This window comes from Nyctereutes procyonoides, unplaced genomic scaffold, assembly GCF_905146905.1.
Source record: "Nyctereutes procyonoides isolate TBG_1078 unplaced genomic scaffold, NYPRO_anot_genome, whole genome shotgun sequence".
NCBI lineage: Eukaryota > Metazoa > Chordata > Mammalia > Carnivora > Canidae > Nyctereutes > Nyctereutes procyonoides.
The window spans coordinates 44,807,993-44,834,767 of NW_026575139.1; the positions used below are offsets into that span (position 1 = coordinate 44,807,993).

A 26,775-nucleotide genomic window follows, 5' to 3' on the forward strand; every position below is an offset into this window, starting at 1 on the left:
ATGCTGAGTGAAGTAAGTCAATCGGAGAAGGACAAACATTATATGGTCTCATTCATTTGGGAAATATAAATAATAGTGAAAGGGAATAGAGGGTAAAGGAGAAGAAATGGGTAGGAAATACCAGAAAGGGAGACAGAACATAGAAGACTCCTAACTCTGGGAAACGAACTAGGGGAGGTGGAAGGGGAGGAGGGCGGGGGGTGGGGGTGACTGGGTGGCGGGCACTGAGGAGGGCACTTGACGGGATGAGCACTGGGTGTTATTCTGTATGTTGGCAAATTGAACACCAATAAAAAATAAATTTATTATTAAAAAAGAAGAAGAAGAAGAAGAAGAAGAAGAAGAAGAAGAAGAAGAAGAAGAAGAAGAAGAGGAAGAGGAAGAAGAAGAAGAAAAAGAGACCAGAACTGTGTCTGCTCTGTGAGAATACAGCAAAAATATGGTCATCTGCACACCAGGTAGTGGGCCCTCACTAGATACCAAATCTTCTGGCACTTTAATCTTGAACTTCCCAGCCTCCAGAACTGTGAGAAATAAATGCTTGTTATTAAGCCACTTGGTCTATGTCATTTTGTTATGTCATCCTGAACTAAGACATTTGGTTTTCCCATCTGTGAAATGGGAATAATAATACTGTGAGGATCAAAAGAATATTTTTGGAAAAAAACCTAGAAGTTCTATACTAGATTTAAGGTAGAAAGGGAGCAAGTAGAGGATAATGGAAGAGAAAGTGAATATCGTATTTTGGCTGCCCGTGACCTGAATCTCCAACCCATATTCTGAGGACATCACCATTGCATGTTTGGTAGGAGGCTAATTGGGTGTTTCGACTGGGGACTTTACTATTGGAGTGAGTGACACAGAGAAGTCTGGACAGTTTAGCACTCACTTTGGTGGTGATGGCAACCACTGTTTAGGGGCAAGAGTACCAGCCACGGCATGTTGTCCCCAGAGATGGCAATGCCTGAGCCAAGCTGTGTACATGATATGAGAGTGGAGCTGGGAGCTTCCCTTGTTCCCTATATGGGTTCTGAGTCTGATTCTCTGACCTTTCCACAGAGAATGTGAGCTTTTCTGTTTCCTTCCATTTAACTCCTCAAGGCTGAGATTAGTCAGAACTCTTCAAGTGAGAGCCGTGACAGGCATAGACAGTGGCATATCAGAGAGTGGGAAGGGGGGGCAAGCTAGGGTAGTAGTAGCATTAAGAGAGATAAGGCTTTCCACTAAAATTTGATTTCAAGAGAATGGGAAAAACAGAACCCCTCTTTGGGTCCTACCGCTGCAGATTCTAGAAGACATTTCATCAGAGGGCAGCTTTTTCTGCCCCTGATTTTTTTTAATAATCTTTGTTCAATAATCAAGCAGAGACCTGTAGAACACCTTTTTCATTTCAAACTTCTCCGTGTGTTTGGTTTTGTTAGTATCTAATGAAAATCCATCTTTTAAAATGTCTCAAATCAAATTAGAAGAGAACATATGATATAGCAGAGAAATATAGGCAGTGGGGATGCCAGAGAACATAATATAAAAGAAGGATAATATGTGCAGCAAATAGTCTGCTATAATTCTAACCCAAATAGTCCTTGACTATTGGGGACCAGGGGAGTGAATTTCCATCCTGCTGCAAATCTGAGCCTTGCCATTTTCTGATGAATGCCCAGTGGAGGAATAAGAATACCACTGCAATTAAGATTGGTCAGAAGGACCCTCAAGGTCACCTTCATGGACAGGCAGTCATGAATCTGGTGTCATTTGCACAGAACCCCTTAGAGATTTGGGGTGTCTCTGCCCCCTCTTCTGTATTGCTAAGGAAGTCACCTCACTCTACTTTTAAAATTCAGTGTCAGGAAAGCCAGCTGTGAATTGTCATGTCTAGCTTATCTGTGTACCTCAGAGAGGTATCAAAAAAAAAAAAAAAAAGCACCTAAAACTGCTCCATGGCCTACGATATTTTTACAAAGAGTGTGGAAAAAGGCAGACAGTACCATCACCATATTAACTTGAGACCTTATAGCATTGAAGAGTCTCTTCAAAAGGCTTTTTCTGCAATAGCTCCATGCCTCATGGCAGGGAGCTCCTCTGGCCCAAAGAGGTAATTGAAATTCTTGGCTAATGGCCCTGCCATTGGCACCTCCAGCCTAAGAAGCCAACATTTAAGACACAATAAAAACAATGAGATTATGATTTGGCTGCTCCTTTGCTCTGATGGCTTCTAATGTTGTACATCACCTATCATCACCAGCAGCAACTTGGTTGAGTTATTAAAGCCAAAAAAAAAAAAAACCCAAACAAAACTTTTGCAGTATTTTTAAATGTTAGGTATACTCATAACCAGGGGTTGCTTTTAGCAGTTCTGTGCTGTAAGTGTATCTGTACACGAGTGAGTCAAGTCTCTGCTTTTACACTCACCTATGGATTTCTGTTTGAACTTTTAAGTCTGGTGCTCAAAGCCCTATATAAAAGTTTTCTCACACCATTTTGCAATCTGGTCATTCCTCCTCTCATATACCACATTCATATCCAAGTCCCAGCTTTTCTTCCTGCTATCTTTGCTTCTCAGAAAATCCAAGTCCTGTGATGCTGAGTGGCTTGGTTGAGCGTCCAACTCCTGGTTTTGGCTCAGGTCATGGTCCCAAGCTTCTGGTATTATGTCCCATGTCAGGCTCTACACTGAGCAATCTGTTTGGGATTTTCTCTCTCCCACAGCCTCTGCCCCCATTCCCCAAACCTGCCCACCATGCTCTCTCTTTCTCCAAAAGAAGAAGAAGAAGAAGAAGAAGAAGAAGAAGAAGAAGAAGAAGAAGAAGAAGAAGAAGAAGAAGAAGAAAAAGAAGTCCATGCCCTCCCTCTTCACAATCTACACTTTACACTATCATTAAGGTTCTACTCAAGAACCATGTCTTCCCTGAGTAACCTCAGGCTGCAACATTTTAATTCTACACAGAACGTATACACAATGGTAAGCCATGGCCGAGGAGTTCTGGACTTTGGAGCCAGACTGCCTGGGTTCAAATCCTGGCTCTGCTCTCTACCAGCTGCTAGTTACTTTACCTCTCCATGCTTCAGTTTCACCACATGTAAAATGGGATCATAAAAGGGGCTACTTGATAGGGGTGCTGTGAGAATTAATATACGTAAAACACATAAAGAGTTTCTGGCACAAAGTAAATGCTATGTAATATAATTTTTATTATTACAACTAGATTTCACACATTTTGAATAACTCTTAGAACTCAGTTGTTTTGTGCAGGTATTGTTTCCCCAAGCAAATAGCAAGGATCTTCACTATTTTCTATTTTTTTCATGTCTTAGCAAATAATTGGTTCTTAATAAATGCTTTTAATTAATGTATGAATTAATTTAATAAGTAAAAAAAGTCAATGAATTAAGTAAATGAGTAAAAAAATCAATGAATTACCATTCAGGCTCGACAGGAGGGAGAAGCAGGTATAAAGACCAATTTCATATAATTCTATAGGAAAGAGCCCAAATAAACTGACTTCTTTCATCTACCACATAACAGTTTACATACTTTCCAAGGGTGAATATTACACTGTAAGTTGTTCTGTAGGAGAATACTAGATCAGGAAAAATAAAATGAGAACAAAAAACAATCTAGTATCACTTCTATAATCGATGGGCATTTTCAATTTTAGGAAGAGTTGGTTCATAGGAAGGATCTAACTATGACATCCAAACACACTATATGGATGGTATATTTCTTTCGCTGTTCAGGAAGAAGAATCACATTTATTCAATGGGCTGAACCAAAAGATAGGAAAACAACAACACCAATGCACACGCAGAAATTAAGAAACTATAGCTCTTGTTTTTTTTTTTTAAGATTTTATTTATTCATGAAACACACAGAGAAAGAAAGGCAGAGACATAGGCAGAGGGAGAAGCAGGCTCCAGGCAGGGAGCCTGACACGGGACTCGATCCCGAGACCAAGGATCACACCCTGAGCCAGGGGCAGGTGCTCAACCGCTGAGCCACCCAGGTGTCTCTAGCTCTTGTTTTTAACAATGTATTGCTTTTTTCTCCCTCCCTTTTTTTTTAAAGGGGGGTAGGAACAGAGGGAGAGGGAGGGAGAGTATCCCAAGCAGGCCCCACATCCAGCATGGAGCCCGATGCAGGGCTAGATCACAGGACCCTGAGATCACAACCTGGGCTGACATTGAGAGTTGGACACTCAACTGACTGAGCCACCCAGGAGCCACAACAACATATTTCTTTAAAAAAATGTTTAAAATCTTAAAAACACAGTATAATGTGATGTCAAGAGTTTGGCAGGTACCTAGAGAAAATCATCTTACTACCAGATGCCTCAATTTCAAATTGAGGAGTCTACTTCAGATCAGTAAGGGCCTGCCTGTCACTAGGTCATTAAAAGAACATTAGCACAAAGTGGATGCAGCAGTGTCAACCCATGCCAGTAGTTGGATGACAAGGTAAAACCCAGAGGATGGTTCCTTGGATGGGGAGGGGACTCAAAGCACAGCCATCACATGGCTTCTTCCAAACAAACACCTGAAGGCAAGCAGCAGGAAATTACACCTCAAGGTGAAAACCATTCTGGTTCAGCAAAGACATTTATGATGTAAACAAACAGAATAAGGGCCCTGCAGCTGCAGCCACTGATTTTCCCTTAATGTCTGGATTTCTTTCTGAATCCTTGTAGGAAAAATGTAAGAGTTGTGAATGAGAATTTGTAGTGAATTTATTGACACTATAGAGTTCAATACATAAGAATACGAAAATCCTCCAAAAATGTATATGAGTGACACCATGTTGAGAAGATATTACAGGATAGGTGAGAAAGTGAGAAATATGTGTGGAATAAAATGATTAAAATGTCCTTATTTCATTATTTCATTAACTCATCTTTTTACTTTTTTTTATTGTGAGTTCTAAATATGTTCAGATGAAATCTATTTTTTTTGGCCTTTAATCTTCTCAATAATGGGACATCTCATGAATGCTAAGCAATACAAATTTCCTGTAAAGCAACAAAGCTTCCTTAAGAAGTGCTCTGGAAGGAAAATTTGTCATAGTTTTGTTACATTTCTCTTCACCAAGTCAAACCAAATGCCAATGTCAAGTTGGACAGGAAGAGGGTTGTGACATAAAATTCCACATTTCACTGAAGGTGAGATGACACATATATTGTGTTTTTCAGACCAAGCATGCTTCTTAGGGCACTTGCTGTTTGTGAATTGATCACAGGTAATCCCATAGCAAGGTGTACCACAACAGCAGTATGGGGTGGTGGGAAAGCTTGTAGTTTCTTAATGCTTTTGTACAGCCTTTGGAATTCATGTGCGGTCTAGAGCCATAGAATGGGCTGTTTACAATGCCTGAGGTGAAAATACAGCAAAACTTTAAAGTAGTAAGTGTACTAAAGGTGGGAATATAATTATTTTCTTTGCTCATCACAGGGAAGATAAGATCATCTATTTGCTCTACTTATCAAGCAGGATGGTCAAAGGCTCAATATCTAAGCTTCCTTGATGGACAAGGATATTGGTTTCATCCTGGTCCCTACTGATTTATGACATATCTCAAAAACAAAGTAAAATAATTCCCCTGCCTCACCCCAAAAATCTCAAACATTAACTCTAATGCCCCTTTTTCCAGAACATTAGGTAGTATGAAAGGCCATCAGAGAATGACAAAGACCTCCACTTTGATCAGTAGAATAACATAATCACACAAATAAGACACAATTCCTGCTGCAAGAGAGCTTATAGTCTACTAAGATAAGCCTTCGGGTCTCAAATGGAACATGTGTGGCTAGCTGAAGCCTCATGTTCATAGCAGGGAATTTTTTAAAAAGTCTTTCACCTGCTATGGTTCCCATAAGATACTCTGTTACTGTATGTCTTTGGGGATGAAATTATCTTCATACTATATGTAGCTGTCTGGCTCAAGCCTCATACATTTAATGAAAAAAAAAAAGTCACTCCCAGGCTAGAATGACATATAGGTTTCTTTTGCTCAACTGAACTTTCCACAAGCACTGTGCAGACTCTCTGAATCTTAAAAACACAGTAGAATGTGATGTCAAGAGTTTGGCAAGTACCTAGAGAAAATCAACTGAACTTTAACTCAGCATTTTATTGCCTCCTCACAAAATGAACCGGAAGAAATACAGACATACAAACTTATTGATTTATAACTTTCAAAATATTGTCTGTTTTTCTAGAATGTATTTGTTTTTAAGTGTTTCAAATTGTTACTTAACCCATATGGAAATACATTGTTAATGTTTTCAAAACATGAGAATTCCTCTAACTAGGGGAAAAAAGAGAGAATGGTTATAAAACTTGTGGAGAGGATCATTTTGTTTAATCCCCCTCTAGACTGTGAGCAATTTGAGGCTGAGAAATGCCTTACTCATCTTTTTCACTTTGCATCTACTTTAAGGCCTGGGATGTGGCAGGTGCTCCAAAAACATTTGTTGAATGAATGGATGGATGAATGGATGTCTATATCTTGCAGAAGGAGGTAGTAAGTAAAGAAAGATGACAAAGGTAATAAGTAAAGGAAGACGGGGAGAGGTTGAGGAGGGAGAAACATTTATACAGTCTGGGAAGTATCCAAGGATGTGTATGCAGGAAACAGTGACAAGTGACACTGATAGGGTTGAATGACATTGATATAGTTGAATGAAGAGTCTCTCTGCAGCTACATTGGGAAGACATCTTTCTATTCTACCATGATGGGGGTTATTGTTCCACATTTTCTTTTATTTAGTTTTTGAAGGCCACGCTAAGCTCAAGCCCCATTAACACATCTCCATTTGGCCCCTATTAATTTATGGGTATAAAAAGGCATGCCTTCTGGAGCCGCCATGTGAGGCTAAGCAGTCTGCACACTGCACAATTCCAGGGAGTGCCTTTCACATGCAGAACAATGTGTGGCACCCCAGTGCTCCCTTGATCCCCCTGGATGTATAACAGAATACACTTACAAATTTATAAACACGCTGAGAAATGCAATATGTTGGAAGATACTTTTAACTATTTTCTTTATCTGTTCCTTAAGACCAAATTATTCTTTCATTTCCCCCGGTTGTGAGAGTTATATTGTAAAAACACATGTGTGTTTTTGCTTGTGTGTTGCTTCCACATTCTAACTCTCAGTGATTAAAGGAACCACCCCAGACTGGAGGAATGCTTGGGTTCTAATCTGGTTCCATCACTTAGTGTGTGATCTTGTGCAAGCTACTTAGTATCTCTGGGCCTCAGTTTCCTTAGTTATAAAACAGGATTAATAAGAGCTCCAACCATTTAGGGCTGACATAAGAAATAATTGAAATAATCTAGGTAAAGTGCTTAGCATGGTGATTGGAACACAGGGAATTCTCATAAGTATTAGCAACTAGGCTGCTAAAGTTATTATTATTGTCAGCACTGGACTACCAGGTTTGGCCTGCTGGGCTGAACTCCTCCTGAGCCCCTAGAACCTGGACTGCCCATGTAGGGCCTTCCCCTTTCCAATGAGCAGGCATATGCCAACGTTCTTCCAAGGCTATTCATTCCATGAGAGTTAGAGCTGTGGGTTGATGTCTCACAAACATACACACACACTACATTCACACACACTTCCCCTCTACTCCAAGAACTGCTAACAGCAATGCTATAAAATCAACATGTTGCCGGCCTTCCCCATCTCTTTTTTCCAATGAGTCCATTCAAACATAATTGGTGGATTTGAGAGGAAAATGAGAACCCCAAACATTTCATGGCTAACAGCAAAAGAATGATGGTTTTTGGCAAAGGATGACCACCAGAAAGGAGAGTGTGTGTGTATGTTAGACTGTAAGTGTGTGTGGGGGATATGTAAGATCTGAAAAGGGACATGGATATCAGTGATCAAGTTGGTGTTGGGAGCATCTAAGGTTAGAGAGACAATTAGAGAGGGAGAACTCACTGGCAAGGTGAAGACCAGGGTCCAACAATAAGAACCAGGGGATCATAACACTTATTCTCTCATTTAATTATTTACTGGTTCATTTGACAAATTGTCATGGAATGCTGACTATGTGCTGGGAAGTGTCTGATACAGGCAATCAGTAGAGAACAAGGGTCTCTACCTTTATGGAGCTTATAGTCTAATGCAGACAAGTAAGCACATTCTCAGTGAGAGGTTGTATCCTAGAAGTAAGTGCACAGCATTATGGAGGGCAGGGGTGGAGTACAGTCTGATGAAGTGTTTTAGAGAGAATCTTGTGCTCTCTGGTAACAATAGTATGGCTGGGGTGCATGATGGGAATGGAGCAAGATGAGGGCAAAGAAATAAACGGGAGCCATACCCTAAAGGACTTCTTAGAATAGTAAGTTAAAGAACTTGTTCTTGATTTGGAGAGCACTCTGCTGTGTAGGACTTACATATTACTCAGATCTCAAGGACTGGCATCCAGGGAGGGGAACCGAGTGGCCATTTTCTTAAAAATGACATAGTACATATGAAGAAAATCCAGATGAGAATATTTATGGGACAGTCTTTCCTCCCTTGTGTTGTTATAAGAGTTGAAGGACTGTCCCTGCCTACGGTGGAGCATTCTCCAAAGACGAGTGAACCTCTTCAGCCCTTCCTAGCACATCTCCCACTTTAGAGCAAAATTTGTGGCAGCCCACATGTTTCCTGTGGGTAAGTTTCATTAAGCTGTAAAGAAGAAAAGGAAGCCTATCATTTATTAGTTTCCTGTCACCATGTTCCTATTCCTCAGCCTGGCCTTCAAGATCATCTAGCCTCTTCCACCTGTACTCATACAACTTCCCTGCAAGGATTCTCTCTTCCAGTTTAAATGATTCTCGAACATTCCATGAACTTCCCTGCTTTAGTGCCTCTGCTCCTTGTCCTTTAAAGGCTTAGCTGTCTCAGACTCAGTTACTGCATTTGTAAATTGGTGGTAATAATACCTTTATTCATGGATCATGTGTCTAAAAGTACATAGCACAGTCCCTGGCATGAAAACATTGCTCAACACATGTTTGTGAGCAGTTGCCAGCCTTAGGTTCTACATCCTTGTCCATGTGTCACTAACTTCAATACTGAAATGTTTTCAGACCCGGGTATGAGATCAGTGCTGGGAACTGGAATAGATTGGAAAGGGCATGCCTGGCAATGAACATGAAAAGAAATGAAAACAAAAACTAAAAATACGACAAATGAAAATGAAAACAAAAAACCATGCCTGCAACCTCATTTGGCCTAAGCCTACCATTTACTTTGTAAATCCTACCTTTGACTTTTGCCTCCTACTCTGGGTTATAAACATTCGTCCTTTTGTAATTCTCTTTCATCTACCCTATGTGCCACTTGTTTTTCACTTACTTCATATCTTTTGTAACATTATTGATATATCAGTATAAATTTTTTGACTTTTAGGACTGTTATGAGAATTAAGTCAAGCTACATATAGAAGGAGTCAAATGCCTGGCACATACATTTAAGCTTTATTGTTTTTAATAGTGATAATGATGACCATAGAAGTCTCTTAAATTCAGGGACTAGGTCTCTAAGAGTTCCAAGAATCTCTTTCCCACTTGTTGGCTCAGTGAAGAATAATAATAGCAATAATGATGACTACTGCCTATTGAATGACCACATGACTGGAACTGTTCTGGGTACTATACATGCCTTAACTCATTTCTGCTCATGATAAACCTTGAGGTAGGCTCTATTAGTATTACACAATATCATATTGTAGAAATAAGACAACTGAGGCAACCAAAGATAACTAGCCAAGTTTTGCAGTTGGGAAGCAGGAGAGTCAGAATCTGAACCAGTTGGGCTAGCCCTGCAGCCCGTGTACTGAGTAGTTCACTGTATTCACTCTCTGATCAGGTTCTATTCATTCAGGCCCAACTCACCTAGACCTCCTCTCCAACTTCTCAAACAGAGTTGGCTGAGCTACTCCACCTTCTATACTCCCAAAGCACTTTGAATATATCTCCCCTATAGCAATGTTTATGTGTGTATTTATCTGTATGTGAGTTTCTTAAGGAAGAACATGTAAATTACTCACTGTTGTATACTTAGCATAGGGCTTAGCAGAATTTGATAGGCAAAAATAGATGCTGAAATTTAATTGGACTAGTAGGACCTCAGTAAGACCTGATGTTCATGATGGTGGGAGTTACAAGAGATCAAACATGGTTGAATGGAAGTTTCAAATGACAAGAAACACAGTGCTAAATTATTGGCTATATGGTTTTATAATATTGTTATTGTCATATTCTGGGTTGGAGTAACTAAAGTGACTTTTTTTTTTAAGATTTTATTTATTTATTCATGAGAGACACAGAGAAAGAGACAGAGACATAGACAGAGGAAGAAGCAGGCTCCTTTGGGGAGCCCAATGCAGGACTCCATCCCAGGACCCCAGGATCACAACTTGAGCCAAAGGCAGACACTCAACCACTGAGCTACCCAGGCATCCCTAAAGTGACTCCTATCTAAGATGTCTCATTACCCAGAGGCCTCCAAGTCCCTTTTAGTTACATGTCTTTCCACCTCATCCCTACTGAGAAGTATCAGCTCATGGCAGATGTGGCTGCCCGGAGAAAACCACAGAAGAAGTAAGGGATGTGGTGAAACTTATGCCACTTAGCAGCAATAATTAATATATCACTAGAGGTTGCACAAATAAGCCAAAAGAATGACTGAAGGAGCTCCACCCCAAAGTGAGCCAAGAATCCATATTTTATTACAACAATTGCCTTCTGTTGTGCTTTAAAATTTATAATCTCTCTCTTCCATTATTTCATCTGATTCTTACAATAATTCACTGGAGTAGGCAGGACAAGTTCAGGGAAAGGAAGAGACTTGCCTAACATTCATGGCCAGTGAGAGATGGAATCAGGACAAGGACATGTTTTCCATACAACATGCCAAACAAGATGGTCAGAGTAACTAATTCACTGTTGGGAGGTTCCTGTCCCTGGTATGCACAGATCTGTATCCTCAAGGCTCTGAAGACAAGGAAGATGTTTCAGATGAAGGAAAATGGAAATACTGAGCACTAGGTCAAGAGACAATACACTGAGGGCTGAAGAAAAGATGGAGTTTATGAGTTTAAGGGTGAGGGGATATACTGGGTGATGCTTACTTATGGAGACCACGAAAAAGAGCTCTGTCATAGAAGGAGGTCATATGTCGAATTTTATAGGATAAAAAATTTTTAAAAGCATTCTGCTTTACAAAAATAGATGAGAGGGGATCCCTGGGTGGCTCAGTAGTTTAGCACCTGCCTTCGGCCCAGGGCACGATCCTGGAGTCCCGGGATCAAGTCCCGCATCAATTAAGTGACCTTAATTCGTTTCCCTCCGAATGTTTACTTTACATTGTCTCTGGATCTTAAAATTAAAATTCAAATTCGGGCATGGAGCCTGCTTCTCCCTGTGCCTGTGTCTCTGCCTCTCTCTCTCTCTTTCTCTCTCTCTGTGTCTCTCATGAATAAATAAAATATTTTTTTAAAAAAAATAAAAATAGTTGAGATAGGCATGTGTAAGGCTAGAAGCCAGAGGAATTTCAGCTGGTGTGAATGGCCTTGGCCAACCACATTATGTTTAATGTTCACATGTGTGCTTTTCAAGAACTCTTCTTTCTCTATGACAATGCTAAAAGATACATCAGATTCTTTTTGTTGTTGTTTATTGTTTTTATTTATTTTTTTGTATATTTTTTATTTTATTGGAGTTCGATTTGCCAACAGATTCTTTGTGCCTGTGCCCCCCTCCCTCCTCGGCACCCTCCCACTCCCCCCCCCCCATCTCAGTTCCCTGTTCCCATCTGTATTGGGCTTACTGTCAAATCTATTGGAATGCAGAGAAATTCAGAAGGCGGAAATGATCAGAATGCCTCCTTTGATACTGGCACATAAGCTTGCCTTGTGTTTCCTAATGCTCTGTCCCTGTGGTTCCTACAGACTCTGGTGTCAGAGACTCTTCCTTCGGACAATCCTCCTGGGTTTTGAGTGCCAAGCTGGCCCTGATCTTCGAATTATTTTGACTTCCCTTTATCTCTCCTATGTTGGCTGCTCCGTATCTCTCATATGCTGGTCTCTCCACTGTTGACCATAGGACTCAAGCAGAACTTGCTTTGGCTCATGGTCACAGTTGTTTGCTACCAACTGCCTGGTGCTGACCGGGATCTTCAATATACATCTACTCTCTTAAAAAATGTATGACTCTACCAGAAACTGGCTGATAAAGGATAATTTTGGGAATACCTACTGATAGGTTCATGCTCGCAAAGATACAGCTCATAACCATGAGCTCTTGCTGGTTGAGACAGAGACAGAGAAGAGAAAGTTCCAGGCATCTGCAAATGAAAAATGAGGCAGAGACATAGCAAATTCCAAAGTACAGCTGAAGGCACTGTTGTTTGGGCAGCTGAATCACATTAAAAAATCATGTGAAAGCTCTGTATTCCTGCCACTGCAATGAAGAGGGAAAGCAAAAGTCTGAGGGTTTCACAAAGGAAACATTTTGTGACCAGAAGACTTAAAGTTCTGTAAAATCTCATGAAAATGGAAACAGTTTGATGGGTACCCAGTAAGTCTGTAAGTTAAGCCAGCATAGGGAGGTCACGAAGGGAAATTCCATCCTCCTCAGCCAGGGAGCACCTGTGGGAGGAAGTCAGAGTCAGGTGGGCCCCCTCAGCTGATGCAAGACCAAAGACCTGATGCACAAGGAGTGCAGACAAAGCTGTCTTTATATTCATAGCCTGCCTTTTACAAAAATCATTTCATGTCAATAGATAATTGACCTTAATTCTTTTCCTCCAAATGTTTACATTGTCTCTGGATCTTAAAATTAAAATTCAAGTCATATTTAAAAATTAAATTAAGTAATAAATCTTAAGAATTAAATGTAAGCCATTCTCAGTAATGAACTAGAATTAATTGAAGTGTTCCTGGTAGTCATTTTGAGAGGCTGGTGGGTATCATCTCTCTAGACTAAAAAGGGTTATTTTTATAGACTTCATAGTGTGATTAAAAAAAATCCAAACCTCATAAAAGCAATGGGTTTGCATTAATTTTAGTAAAACAAAATCCATATATATCTAAAAAAAATACAGACTTTTTTCTAGGGTAGTTTTAATGCTTCTGTGAATATTTATATTCTGTTTTTGGAAATATACTGTTTTATGCTTGGAATTCTTTGGGCCAATAAACTCCAGAGCACGTCCAGAAAAGGGAACTAGAAAGGCCAAGTGTGAGGGAGAATTATTGCATCTTTCGGTCGGAAAAGATGGAGGCTGAAGGCAGAGAGACTGATGTTTACCAAACCAAAAGGGTACGGCTGGGAGAACACATCAAGAACCATCCCCCAAAATTAATCAAAGGTAGCTTTTGCGTAAATGAAAGAAAGCATGAAGTCACACAATGGCTACTAATTCTCTGGAAACCTATCCAAAGAGATGTTCCAATTAAAAAAAAAAAAAAGGCTGAAGAGGATGATGAATTTAACAATAACTATTGTGGGATTCTGGGAATGCCTCATAGAAAGTAACCTTATACCCCCTCGCCTTCTCCCCCCACAACAAATTATTCCTAGGTATTTTAGAGTCAGACTACTTAGTGAGAAAGACAACCAGGCCTGTGGTCTGAACCATAAATGGAGATTCTTTGTTTTTTTGTTTTGTTTTGTTTTGTTTTGTTTTGTTTTTTTAGAGAATGACAGTTTTGGAAAGTGGCCTCTACCTTGCCTACTGTAAGGTAAAGGGGTCCACACTCCTGAATTTAATAACTTGGGTATAAAAAATTCAAGACATGGGGACTTTCTTCATTACCATGACTTGAATATAAAAGGCCAGCATGAGACTGGTTCAGCAGTAGCATCCTGAGAATTTAGTATGCCACCAGAGTTTCATTAATACAGTTTATGCCTAATGTACAATTCCATTCCATGGCTTCCCTGAGATCTGGCTCCTCACAATACTTACTTATTTATAAAGTACTTACAAAGAGTAGCAAATCGATGAAGGAGGAGAGAATGCCTATTTTACCTCAAGACATTTCCTTTTCACTAACCCTCCCTCCCTCCTTCTCCCTCGACCGACCGACCGACCGTACAGGCAGAGGGGTCTGTTCTAAAGGCACAGCAGGGCATTGACAGGAAATAATTCCAGGGGGTGCTCCCCTCAGAATCCCAACACCCCAGGTCACCTTATTGGCCTATTAGACCTGCTCTCCTTCTAGAGAGTGACTAGTTATGAGCCCCAGCAAGGGCATGTGAAAGCACCAACAGAAAACACAATAACCCATAAACTTGTTGTGTACTCCCTAGTCTGTCTTGACTAGAACCCTATCCACAGAAATAATCTTCCTCAGAAATAAAAGGGAAACAACCTCATTTGTAATTCCCAGCTGTGTCCATAATAAAAGTAAGGGTCAACGTGTAGGTAGATCCCACCATGAGATGATTTTTTTGGGGGGGAGTGAAGGAGGGCTGGCTACAGAAGAATCATATAAAATAACTGAAGAATATGAAAAAATGAGTCTATCTCTCTCCAAAAATTTACTATTAAATTTCAAATAGGTCTGTGAGCCTTTGACTCTTCAACTGTGTATTGAAATGGAACAAAAGGACTCCAAGGAGACAGCATTCAGCTTAGTTGATGGAAAGTAAAAACTCTTTGAAATTAAAGAGCTCCCTTTAAGGCCTTGGGATTCTGAATTCAACTACGTTCTCTTCTCAACCACCTAAGACATTTGTTTTTAATAAGTCTGTCTTTACAAAGTAAACAATTTAAAAAAGAACCTCAAAACTGTGTTTCTGACCAGCAAAATAAGTACAGATTCCAGATGTTTTTCATTTTTCTATGCCACTAATTCAAAGTCAGAAATGTCTTGTTTATTGGACATTTATTTAATCCTAATATTTTACATTCCTCTCTTTTAAGAATCTCCTTTCCTATCTCTGTATCCCTTCTCTCGCCACAGTCATCTCTGCAGTTATTTGTCATAGATGGAACTGGAACTTTGCAGCAGATTCTCTCTAAGAAATATTTAAACTTATGCCAAAATGAGATTTCATAATCATATACAGCTTTTTTTATTTATATGAACATCTATATGAAATATTAGGGAAATTTCTTTCTCCTGAAATCTTTAAAAATTGGATATATGCTGGACTTTGTAAGCTGAATAGAGGTTAGGGAAGTAAATCACTTTTCAGGGTACTCTTCTGACCCTCTGACCTTATGCCTGCACTTGGGTCATCTAGCTGTCCTTCTGGATTTTGCTCTAAGGGTTGATGCGTATTAGAGGAACTAATTGCAGATATTATTCAGTGCTCTCCTAGCCCTACAGGTGGGTGATGGATGATGGATTTCTGTAATTTATCATGTTCTTAATTCTACATGGCTCCATGTTGGAGTTCCAGCAGTAGCTAAGCTTAAAAGAGCAGAGAGCTGACAACAACAGCAAATCTCCATGGAAAATATAATGTAGTAGTGGTTGGAATCAGAGACACTTGATCTCTTCCCTATGTGCTTGTTTTCAGTGGGATGAGGTCCAAGGTGACATTTTTAAATTTACAATTCTATTAATAAAGTTATTTTTTATTATAGCTAGTATTTATTGAGCTAGGCACTGCGCTAAGTGCACCTGAATTACCTTCATTATTTCTTACAACAATACTAACAAGTAGATTATCATTGTCTCCATTCTACAGATGAAGAAACAGTCTCAGAGACTCTAATATGTATTTGCTCATGAAATAGACATGCTATAGAGAAGAGATCATATACACCTTTGCAAAGGAGGGGTATCTTGAGCAAAGGCATTTTGGGGGCAGCATTTAGTAATCATTTCAGAATAACAGCATAATTCATAGGTTTAGCAGACAACTCATAGGTATTCACAGGGTTACACCAAATTATATTAAGGTTGGAGGTAAAATGACCACTGGGAAGCTATCAAGACTGGCTTCCAGAATTGGAGATAACAAACACTATATAGACTTCAAACATATCCTAAATATTACAAGAGAATATGAGCTCCTTTTGGACAACACAGTCCTTTGCAAATGACTTCAGAGGTGACAATTCAACACTTCTAGCCCACATGAAATTATTAACTTGTGAAGAGAATGTCCTACAGATATTAGATATAAAAGGCAACCATCTTAGAAGTTGGGCACCCCTTTAAAGGTGTGTCTTATGTGACTATAGAAGCTTTCCTTCCAAAGGCTAAAAAAGGATTTAAATCACTTAATTAGTTGACAACCTCTACTGCATACCTAGTTTTGATGGAGTCCCATATCAGATGTCACTTAAATTGTCATAAAGAATAATTACAGGTTTTTAATGCAGTATGATCTTATGAAGTACAGTTCAGCTTGCTAAATAAGTAATAGATGAACCTACAGGAAGGAGGAAAAATCAGTGGAGAAAAGGAAGAAAGAAGAGACATCAAATATATCAAAATCCATCAATCTAGAGGAGATATTTTTTTGTTCTTGTCTTCCACAAAACCTATCTAAAGCAGTGATTTTCAGACTTGTGTGTGCATCTGAATCACCTAGAAGGTTTGTTAAAGCACAAGGAAGGGCCCGAGAGTTTGCATTGCTCTGTTCCCAGTTGGCACTGATGCTGTTGGTCTAGGGACCATACTTTCAGAACCACTGAAATAACAGGAGATCCTGTTGGACCTTTCCCAGTTTACATTCTAGGTATTTGTCCAGAGCGGACACATTTTTAGATTTACTCAACTTGGATGCTTTTGAAATAAGATTTTCAGGTTCATATTTAGTAGTTCTTACCTGATGAAATTTGGTAACTTCTCAACCAGAAGAGACTTCATGAGAAAAAACTGGATGTAAAGGCTGTGGAGAGAACGATGTGGCAATCAAGAAAGGAAATAGAAATTACTCTATCATTACGATTAATAGTAACTTTTAGATAAGCACCATTATCCCAAAGATATATTCATTGCATTTTCTACATTGCTTTTTATACAAATTTGGGTATGAAGAAGATGCAATTGGATCAACACAGTGACAAGTAAAAAAGGAAATTTCATGATTTAGAATAAATTTTATTGAACAGAAGGTGATAATTATATTAGAGATACAACTAAATATCCTAAACAGCAGTAATGTTTATTTTGACCCAAGTATTGTTTGCCTAAGGTAAGGCATTATTTTCAGTAACAAAATAATAATAATAATAATAATAATAAATATTATTATTATTAATTTTGCATTACAAAATCTACTTCCTAATATAATGATGTGGTCTGTTTATTTATTTTCTTGATTCCTAAAAAATATGCAGGAAATTATAAGAATCGTAAAGAAGTATCTGAGAGGCATATATGTGTGATGTTTGTGAAAATAAGGAGTATGGAGAGAGAGCTTTCTCAGTAAAAGCACATTGTGCATATTTTATCAGTATTTCCAAATAAGGAAGAAAATACAATGCTTTTCTTTGGTCAGGCAATCAGTCATTTCATACCAGAAATGGTCCCTTTACTTTAACCTTTGGATTCCCTACCACATAGAGCTCAGTGGATTTAGGGAGCCACAGGGGTATTGTTTTCACATGTCTTGACTTTCAAATGATGCTGGCCAGTTCAAACTGAACACTATGCCCACTCCCAGACACATTCATGGTTGGTCTGGCACACATGCCCAGCTGTTCTGACTTTGTAGCCTGCCCTTGGCACTGCAGAGATAACTTTGTCTAGCACACTGCAAAGCTTGCATTGGTGAGATCCATTGCTTGGCCACTCAACCTCACTCCCAGATAGGGACAAATATAGTGGTCAGTCATTTCTAGAGCTTCAGTTCTGGGTCCACTTCTCCTTTCTCCACTTCCCATTTCTGGACTAAGGCTGGTTATAGCTCATGCTTTTTCTGCTTCAAATGACTCTAAGGTAGCCCAAGAAGTTCTGACTTGTGAATGTGAAATATGAATTTGACTTTCTCTAAGTGAGCGTACCATTCTCTTACTGCCTAAATCAACCCACCAACGGAGCGTTTCCTGCAGACAAAAGGTGGCTCAGAAAAATTTTTCAAAGTTAGGATTTACAAAGGACCACATCACCTCCATTGGACTATATACATCCTACATTTTAAATCTAGAAAAGATATGATGAACTCATAGCTATTTTTTTACCAACTGCTTCTTCTTAAACATTTATGGCAAGCCAGTGCTTCTTAGCTCAGCAGGGCACAGTACCTGCAGACTTGGATTTGTTAGCTTATCTAGTCTAGAAATTCAGGAACTTCAAGACACTAAACTCATCTCTAGTATAACTAAGTGTTTGTGTGTCAGGAAAGGTTATTCTCTTTTCCTTTTATTGAAAAAAAACTACAAATATTTTTTGAACTTTGAAGTTGACATAGAAGTATTAGATATGATTTTTGCCCTAGAATTGTTTATAATGAGACCTGAATGTAAGACCTGCACATGTGAAATAATTAGAAACAAAGAGAGAAAGGACAGGGTTTATTTGGCATGAATTGTGAAGTACGGACCATACAGATGTATGATGTCAGAGAGTTGGGGACAGCTTTAGGAAAGAAGTGATTAAAGTAGACTAAAGGATGCATATAGTTTGTATAAAAAGATGGGTGGTCTTTCTCCATGTTTTATTCTGAAAACGAATGCACTAGTTTATACAATTTAATACCACCACTAAATATCTTTGTACAGGTCTGGAAACCTCAAACTAGTCACCAGTGGGTGGGCCAAATAACTTTTTATTTGACCATCACTTGCAATGTTTTAAAACAAATTTGAATTAGTTGCCAACATTAGCAAGTTGAATGATTTTGCATTAGAATGTATGGACTTGTATTTTTCTCTTAAAGAAAATTAGACAGTCTGTCAAAACCCGGCATATATTTCTGCATAGTAACAATGAATTAGAAATGAGTAAAACCCACCCCCATTGGATGGGGCACTAACTATCCGATCTCCACTGCCCAAACAAATCCCTATTACTTCTCTCCCCTAACATCCTTTGCTCATGTCTGTCACCTATCTGGCCCCTGTGAGCATCTGAGCTTGTGAGCTCTGCTGTACCTTAACAGGGCCGCCTCCTGCATGGGGCAGGTGTGACAAATACTTCACTTCAACCAACTCAGTCACAGTAAGTGATCCTGTCCTCTCCAGCTCACTTTTGCAAGGGTAAGCCATTCACATATGGAAGGACGCTTTATAAAATATTGTTCTCAATCTATGGAGGAAAATATCATGGAGAACATATGTGAAGAGTTGAATTTTCAATTCTGTAAATACCTTGGTGATTGTGACTCAAAATGCACACTTTATAGTGGAGGTTACCAGGTTGTGTTTACATACAAGGGATGGATGTTCCATTAACTCCTTCAGTTCACTTAATGTAGGCAGATCCATGCAAAGCACATTTTACATATGAAAGTTTGGAGTGAGGTGGCAGATGAGTTAACGTTGATCATTCTATTTTTTAGAAAATTTACCTATTTTACAAAGAATATTACTTAGACAGAGTTGTTCTTATATATTTGGAATTGAGTCGAATTTGCCTGTAAAGTAGCCCTGTGTGTCCTAAAGTGGGGCACTTCTGCGTGACTATTTGCTCTAGACAATCAATTCCTTCTTGTCTGCTTTGAGGAAATGTACGGGAGCATCCAATGGGCAGGCAACACAAGCCGAATGTGTTAGATTTAGAATGAGTTTCACAATCGTATTGGAGCAGTCACTCATTTGTTCACTTGGCTATCTCCAACGTATTTATTTGTTTAGCCTAGCCCTGTGGGCTTTCTTGGCCTTTACATTAACTAGCTCTGTGAACTTTTCCAATCTATTTTTCCCTCCTAGTTTTGGTTCCACGGATGAGGGAGTCATATTAAATTATCTCTGAGATCCCTAAAGATGAAACATGCCAAGCTCTCTGAAGAAGGTGCCTAGACTACAGTGAGACAATCTGCTCTGCCTTAGGAACTGGGCTGCAATCTTTTGCATGTAGATACCTCTATCTAGGGGCATCTGAGTGGCTCAGTGGTTGAGCATTTGCCTTTGGCTCAGGTCCTGATCCCAGAGTCCTGGGATCAAGTCCTGCATCAGGCTCCCTGTGGGGGACTCTGTCTATGTTGCTGTCTCTCTCTCAGTGTCTCTCATGAAAAAAAATAAAATCTTTAAACAATATTCATACATATATATATGAATGAATGTACATACATGTATATGGACACATTATATATCATATGCATACTGTATACATATTTATATCATATACATTTACTGTACACACACTGTTTTTTAGAGATGGAGAGAGAAAGAGAGATACAGAGAGAAAGGAGGGGTAGTGGAAGAGAGAGAGAGAGAGAATCTTAAGCAGGCTTCATGCCCAGTGTGGAGCCCAACATGGGGCTCAAACTCACAACCCTGAGATCATGACTGAGCAGATGCTTAACCTGCTGAGCCACCTGGGTACCCCTGGACACACATATATTATTTTGTAAACTTCTTACTTCACTTAATATGTTATAGAATTTTTTCTACTCCAGTAAATATGGAATTTCACATAATTTGTAGTGAATGTATTTTTCTTCATCACCAGCATCTTATAATCTATTTAACCAATTCTCTATAACTGGGCATTTAGACTTTTTTTTCCTATTCCTGATGCAGTTGGTGGAAAAGATTTTTTTAAAGCTTCTAGAAGAATTCCACAAGGCAGAAGAGGCAAAAATGGATTGCCCTTCATGAAAGACACACACACACACACACACACACACACACACACACACACACACCAGCCATTCTGACATTCTAGGTATAGGAGAAAAGAAGGGATGCTGGGGGAGGATCTGAGTTTCTGAGGGCCTGAGACTAGGCAGGAACCTGCATGTTAGAGGAAAATAGGTTTCTAAGAAATTCCCAAGGACTTTTAAAACCAAGACAATCTGTAATCTAATACTGGCCATCTACTGAGCCATGCTGCGACATAACTTTCTCCTGTGACCAACTGTTTTTGGTCAGAGACTTTAGGAGGGAAGTTAAAATAAATAATAGGCTGTGTTACACATTTGAATTGGGAAAGGGCAAAGACACAAAGCTGTAGGATAATATGTAAGTGTAATAAAAGAATGTCATGCCATTCAGGAAATAGAATAAGAGGAATGTTACTCCTCTGAGAATCCTTGGCGATGAGGCATCATGAGCTTCCCTCTACAGTGGGAAGATGGTCTGAGACATTTCACTAAATACTAAAGTTAGAATGACTGCACGAACCCGGAGTGTTTGGATATGCCCAGGCAGCTAACACAACACTGAAATTAAAATCTTTACATGATTGACTAAATTCCAATTTACAAGTGAATTTCAAATTTCCAAATTAGAAGTAAAACGCACATACTTTTCTATACCCTTCTCCCTCATAGCCTTTCCTTCAGCCATTTTCCCTTCCTTTTGTTTTCTCCTTTCTTCTCTTAACTAAAATAAGATACTTTTGCATCCATTTATACTACACAAGACTCAAAAGTTACAAAAGGATATGGAGAACAGGCCGAATCATGCCTACTTAAGCCTACCTTGCTCTTCACTGGAGTCAATGAATGTTATCTCGTTGTATATTCTTCTAGACGTTCTAAGCACACATGGCACGTATGAATAAGAGCCCCTCCCATTCTGTTTCCACAAATGGCTACATACTCTACAAAGAGTTTTTGGCCTGCCCTCCGCATTTAACGCATCTCAGCAATTGTTCCATGTTCATACACACAGAGCTGTCCAACGACTGCATTTGTAATCCAGTCCAAGTAAAGACATATAATTTATCTAGCCATTCCTTTTTTGATGGAAGTTAAAGTTGTTTGGTTCTTCCCCCCTTCTCCAAACAATTCTACAGCAGTCTTGGACATAAGTTTTTTCATTATGTGTAAATATATCTATGTATCTGATAAATTCCTAGGAATAGAATCTATGAGTCACATTGTATGTATATTTAAACTACTGATAGATATGGTTAATTGCCCTCCAAAGAGGTTTACCAATTTGCACATCTACTACAAATGTAGGAGTGTATTCCTTTCCTTATAAGCTAATCTAAATAGTATTACTGATTTTCAGTGTGCCTGGGTGGCTCAGTTGGTTAAGCGTCTGCCTTCAGCTCATGTCATGATGCCAGGGTCCTAGGATTAAGCCCCATGTTGGGCTCCCTGCTCTGAGGGGAGCCTGCTTCTCCTGTCTCTGCCTCTCTCACTCTCCCTCTTTCTTCTCTATCTCTCATGAATAAATAAAATCTTCAAAAAAATAAAAAAATAGTGTTACTGATTTTTAAATCTTTGCTCATCTCATAACTGAAAATTTCTATGCCATTTTAATTTGTATTTTCTTAATATAAGTGAAATATAACATTTTAATAGGCCTTTAATTCCTATTTATTTGTTCATTTTTACTTTGTATTATTTGTTTCTTTCCTTTTGATTCATAGAAATTCTCTATATATTATAGAAATTAGTTCTTTTACTATATAATATATGGTAAACATTTCACCTGCTTTGGCTTTTAACATTGTACATGTGTATTTCTCTTAAATAGAAAATTTTATTTTTGAGTAGTGAATTTACTGACTTTTTTGTTTATACCTTCTATTTATTATTTGGGATTTTTGGGGGGGTCCTTATTTTTACCCTTCAAGAATTAAAAAAAATAACCCAACTTTATTCATATTTTCTTCCAGTACATTTATGGTTGCATTTTTACATTTAAGTCTTTGTTTGGATCTATCTGGAACTTATTTTGGTATACTCTTCTCCTCACATTTCCCTTCTCCTCTTTTAGGTTTAGGCAAGTTGCCAAGAGCTTTAATGGCCTGTGTGCAGCCCTTTCCTCTCTGGCACACTTCTTCACTGAGAGACCCAAGCAGAGAATGAGCTGATCCGAGTCTTGGCTGAAAGGCGATGTGGGGCATTGAGACTAGAGGGAAGTGAGACTGGGAATAGGACAGGCTCAGAAGTCTTCATGCACTTTTCCCCAGAAGATTCAACAGCTGCTGATTTAAAGTTTGAGAATTGAAATTTCTGGATTCCTGGGTGTATTCTTCAAGCTTTACTGATTAAACTGCTTTCTCTATGAATTTCTCCACAGAGGAGAGAATATGTGGAAATGAGATGGGATTAAAGAGAAAACAGTTTGGATATTAAATAGGAACTTACTGACAGAGAAACCTACAATATGTTGGAAAGCCACGTGTCTTAAAAGATATAGTTGAAAACTTGCCCTGGAATAGGAGTCCTTAAAATCCTTTACTTTATGATTTTGCCAGCTTCCCATCAGAAAACATACAATTTTAATACAGAGGTATCATGTGCATTATTATCTATATGCCTAATACATTAATAAGAGGTTGCAGAGGATGCCTGGGTGGCTCAGTTGGTTAAGCATCTGACTTGGGCTCAGGTCATGATCTAAAAGTCCTGGGATCGAGCCTTGCAACAGGCTCCATGCTCAGCGGGGAGTCTGCTCAAGATTCTCTCTCTCTCCCTCTCCCTCTGCCCCTCCCTCCACTTGTGCTCTCTCTCTCGCACACATAAATAATAAATCTTTAAAAAGTACAATTAAAAGAGGTTGCAGAGGGGATCCCTGGGTGGCGCAGCGGTTTGGCGCCTGCCTTTGGCCCAGGGCGCGATCCTGGAGACCCGGGATCGAATCCCACGTCGGGCTCCCGGTGCATGGAGCCTGCTTCTCCCTCTGCCTATGTCTCTGCCTTGTCTCTGCCTCTTTCTCTCTCTGTGTGACTATCATAAACAAATAATTAAAAAAAAATTAAAAGAGGTTGCAGAAATATGAAGTAGCATCATCACAGATGTATTTTTGATTATTTTTGTAGCATGTTTTAGAATAAGAGTATTTTCTGTCCAGCTTGAAAGTTGAGGAAATTTGGTAGAGGGAGGGGTAGATGAGCCATTGGGCTCAGTGCCACCTTGTATCCATCTTGGGCAAGTTACTCAAATCTCACATAAGAGACTTGATAATAAAGTCAATTAGAGACTATCCAATATTAGAGACTATCCAAACTAAGAACCAGTGGCTAACATAGAGAACTTTAACCTTTTGAATTGTCACCCTCAAAAAGACATAAGTTTTACATTTTGATCCAGAATGACATTTTCATATACACACACACAACACTGAAATTAAAGTTACATAAAACTGTATTAACTTTTACTTCATGCATTCTGTTTTTTGTTTATTTTTTAAGCAGTTTCCACACCCAGTACAGGTCTTGAACTCCCAACTCTGAGATTAAGACCTCAACTGAGATTAAGAGTCTGATGCTCAGCCAACTGAGCCACACAGGCACCCTGCATTCTGGTATATTCTATCCGATCATATTCCATTCAATTCCGTCCCATTCTGTTTCTCTTTAATACAGTTGGTCAAAACACACTAAATGGATTTGTCAACCCTTTGACTCTCGGTTTGAAGAAAACTAGGCTAAATGAAAATTAACACCTACCTTGACACATAAACTTAGGTAATTAATCATCTTACATTTTAAAAAGTTCCCTTGTAATTCATGTAAATAAAGTTCATAAATAACTGTATGATATATAAATGTCACATATTTCCACTGTGTTTTAAAAGAACACAGTGTGTTTGGGAGCATTTCGTGTGTAGAATCCAAGTAATTATTTAGAACAAATTAAAACTCAGAACCTAAGTAAAATATAAAGTCCACATCTGACTGCTTCACTTTAATAATTGTTATAACTTAGGAATGAGTAATTTTATGACCAACTAGACTACAAATAAATTCAACCAATTAGAACTCAACCATGCTCCCATCATTTGATGATCACATATAGTTGCTTATTGATATTGGTGACCAAAACTCAGGAACTAATCCTTAGCAATAACTCAGGTCCATTGAAAACCAGATTTTTTTCCCTTGGCTATTGTCTAAACATAAGCTAAGATTTTGTTTGTTTAAAAAAAAGGTCTATCACAAAAGAGAATGTGACACAGGAAAATTAGTCATGGGTTAGACATGATAATAAAATATGCCTCACTATGATTTCTATCTAAAGCCTTGTTACTTCCAGAGTTGCAGTGCTCCTTCAGCCTCCTTCTCTCTCTCTCTCTCTTTTTTTTTTCTCCCTTCTCTTCATTGTTAACAGAGGAAGCTATGGTTGGTCCTCAGGGTCTCTTCCCACCTTCTCTGGTCTTGGCAATTCATTATAATAAAGGACAACCACCACTATCACCACCCCCTAAAACTATTTCTGAAGACTGAAAACAAAAAGAGTTGTTTCTTTCAAAATATTTAAAACTAAACCCCCAAATATCTTTGAGCAGGAAGCCTATCATCCATTCCTGAACCAGTAGGTTAATCTGGTCTTGTTCCAGGAGCATCTTGAAATTTAATAGGGGCTCAACTACAGCTGCCCCTCAGTGGGTTACAGTGGTAATAGGCAAGTTTACACCAAGTATAACAACTTCCACTGAAGAAGTCATATCAGTTTGGGGAAAAATATAGAATGTGACCATTTAATTTCCATTGTTCTGCAAGTTGCCAGACTTGTCCTGCCAGGCATTCGTGTCAAGAACTTTCATCTTTCTTGGCTCCACCTCCTCTCTGCGTGTGTAGAGCAGAACAAAGGGAGGAGGCCCCACAGCCCTGTCATCCAAAGAGCCAAACGGAGGTCTGGGTTTTGAATGAATAATTACTTTTGAATTCTAAAAGCTTTTCCATGGAAGTTTCACTCATGACTTATTGACTTTACAAATATGAATAATAGTGAAGGGGAATATAAGGGAAAGGAGAAGAAATGTGTGGGAGATATCAGAAAGGGACACAGAACATAAAGACTTCTAACTCTGGGAAATGAACTAGGGGTGGTGGAAGGGGAGGAGGGCGGGGGGTGGGGGTGAATGGGTGACGGGCACGGAGGGGGACACTTGACGGGATGAGCACTGGGTGTTATTCTGTATGTTGGTAAATTGAACACCAATAAAAATTAATTTATAAAAAAAAAAAAACAAATAGAAACAAATCCAAGCTGGTAGTACACCATTGGAAGTTAAGTGACAAGGATAGGTCTATAATCATTCCTCCAATGAAATATCATTTCCCTGCAAATACATACATAGGGGGGCATACACACGTACTTTTCCTATATTGTTAATTTAGAGAATATCACACATGCTGATAAACTTGTTTCTGTAAGTGATGTGGTACCTTATTTTAGCAAATACAAACTTCTACATGTCAGTTAAGTCACTCTGTAACTAGTAGGTGAGTGGCTTATTTAAACATTTGCTTTCCCTTACGCTTGGAAGAAGGCTGTTGCCTGAGGGCTTTCAAAATGGGCCCCTGACCCCTCTTTCTAAGGCTGTTGTTTTAACTCCTCAGAGGAAGGTTGTTAATTATAGACTTTAAACCATCTATTATTCTGAGCTACTGCAATCCACAATCTCTGACAAAGTTGTCCTTGGTTGGCTCCCTCTGGAACCACAGAGCTGTGCTCAAAATGGAGACCTCTGAATCTCCTTGGGTCTCCACAGGTTGCTCCATTTTATCTCCTCTTTTCTCAAAGGGGCAATTTCTTTTTCATCTTATCATTTAAAAGCCATAAGAAAGAGATTTTTGTCTAAAACAAGGTTTTACAGTTTTCTTCCCAGATTCATTATTATAGAGAGGAAACTGAGGATCTGCAATGAACTGAAATCCTGTAGTGAGCGCCTCAAAGATCAAAGACACGCACAGAAATACGTTTTCTCTCGCTCTCATGAGTAGACTATCCAGGCTTAGGAATTTA

General features: G+C 39.0%; 1 protein-coding gene across 5 annotated transcripts in view; it reads right to left on the reverse strand.

Annotated features, from left to right (window-relative positions):
- FRMD6 (FERM domain containing 6) overlaps positions 1 to 26,775 on the reverse strand; it is a 234,150-nt gene that overhangs the window by 140,385 nt on the left and 66,990 nt on the right. For 4 of the 5 annotated variants that reach the window (XM_055303737.1, XM_055303736.1, XM_055303739.1 and 1 more), the window contains one exon: positions 16,783 to 16,845. The exons of the other annotated variant lie outside the window; for it this stretch is intronic. The gene's annotated coding sequence lies outside the window, so the exon portion shown is untranslated. The remainder of the gene's footprint in view (positions 1 to 16,782; positions 16,846 to 26,775) is intronic. 5 annotated transcript variants of the gene reach the window in all.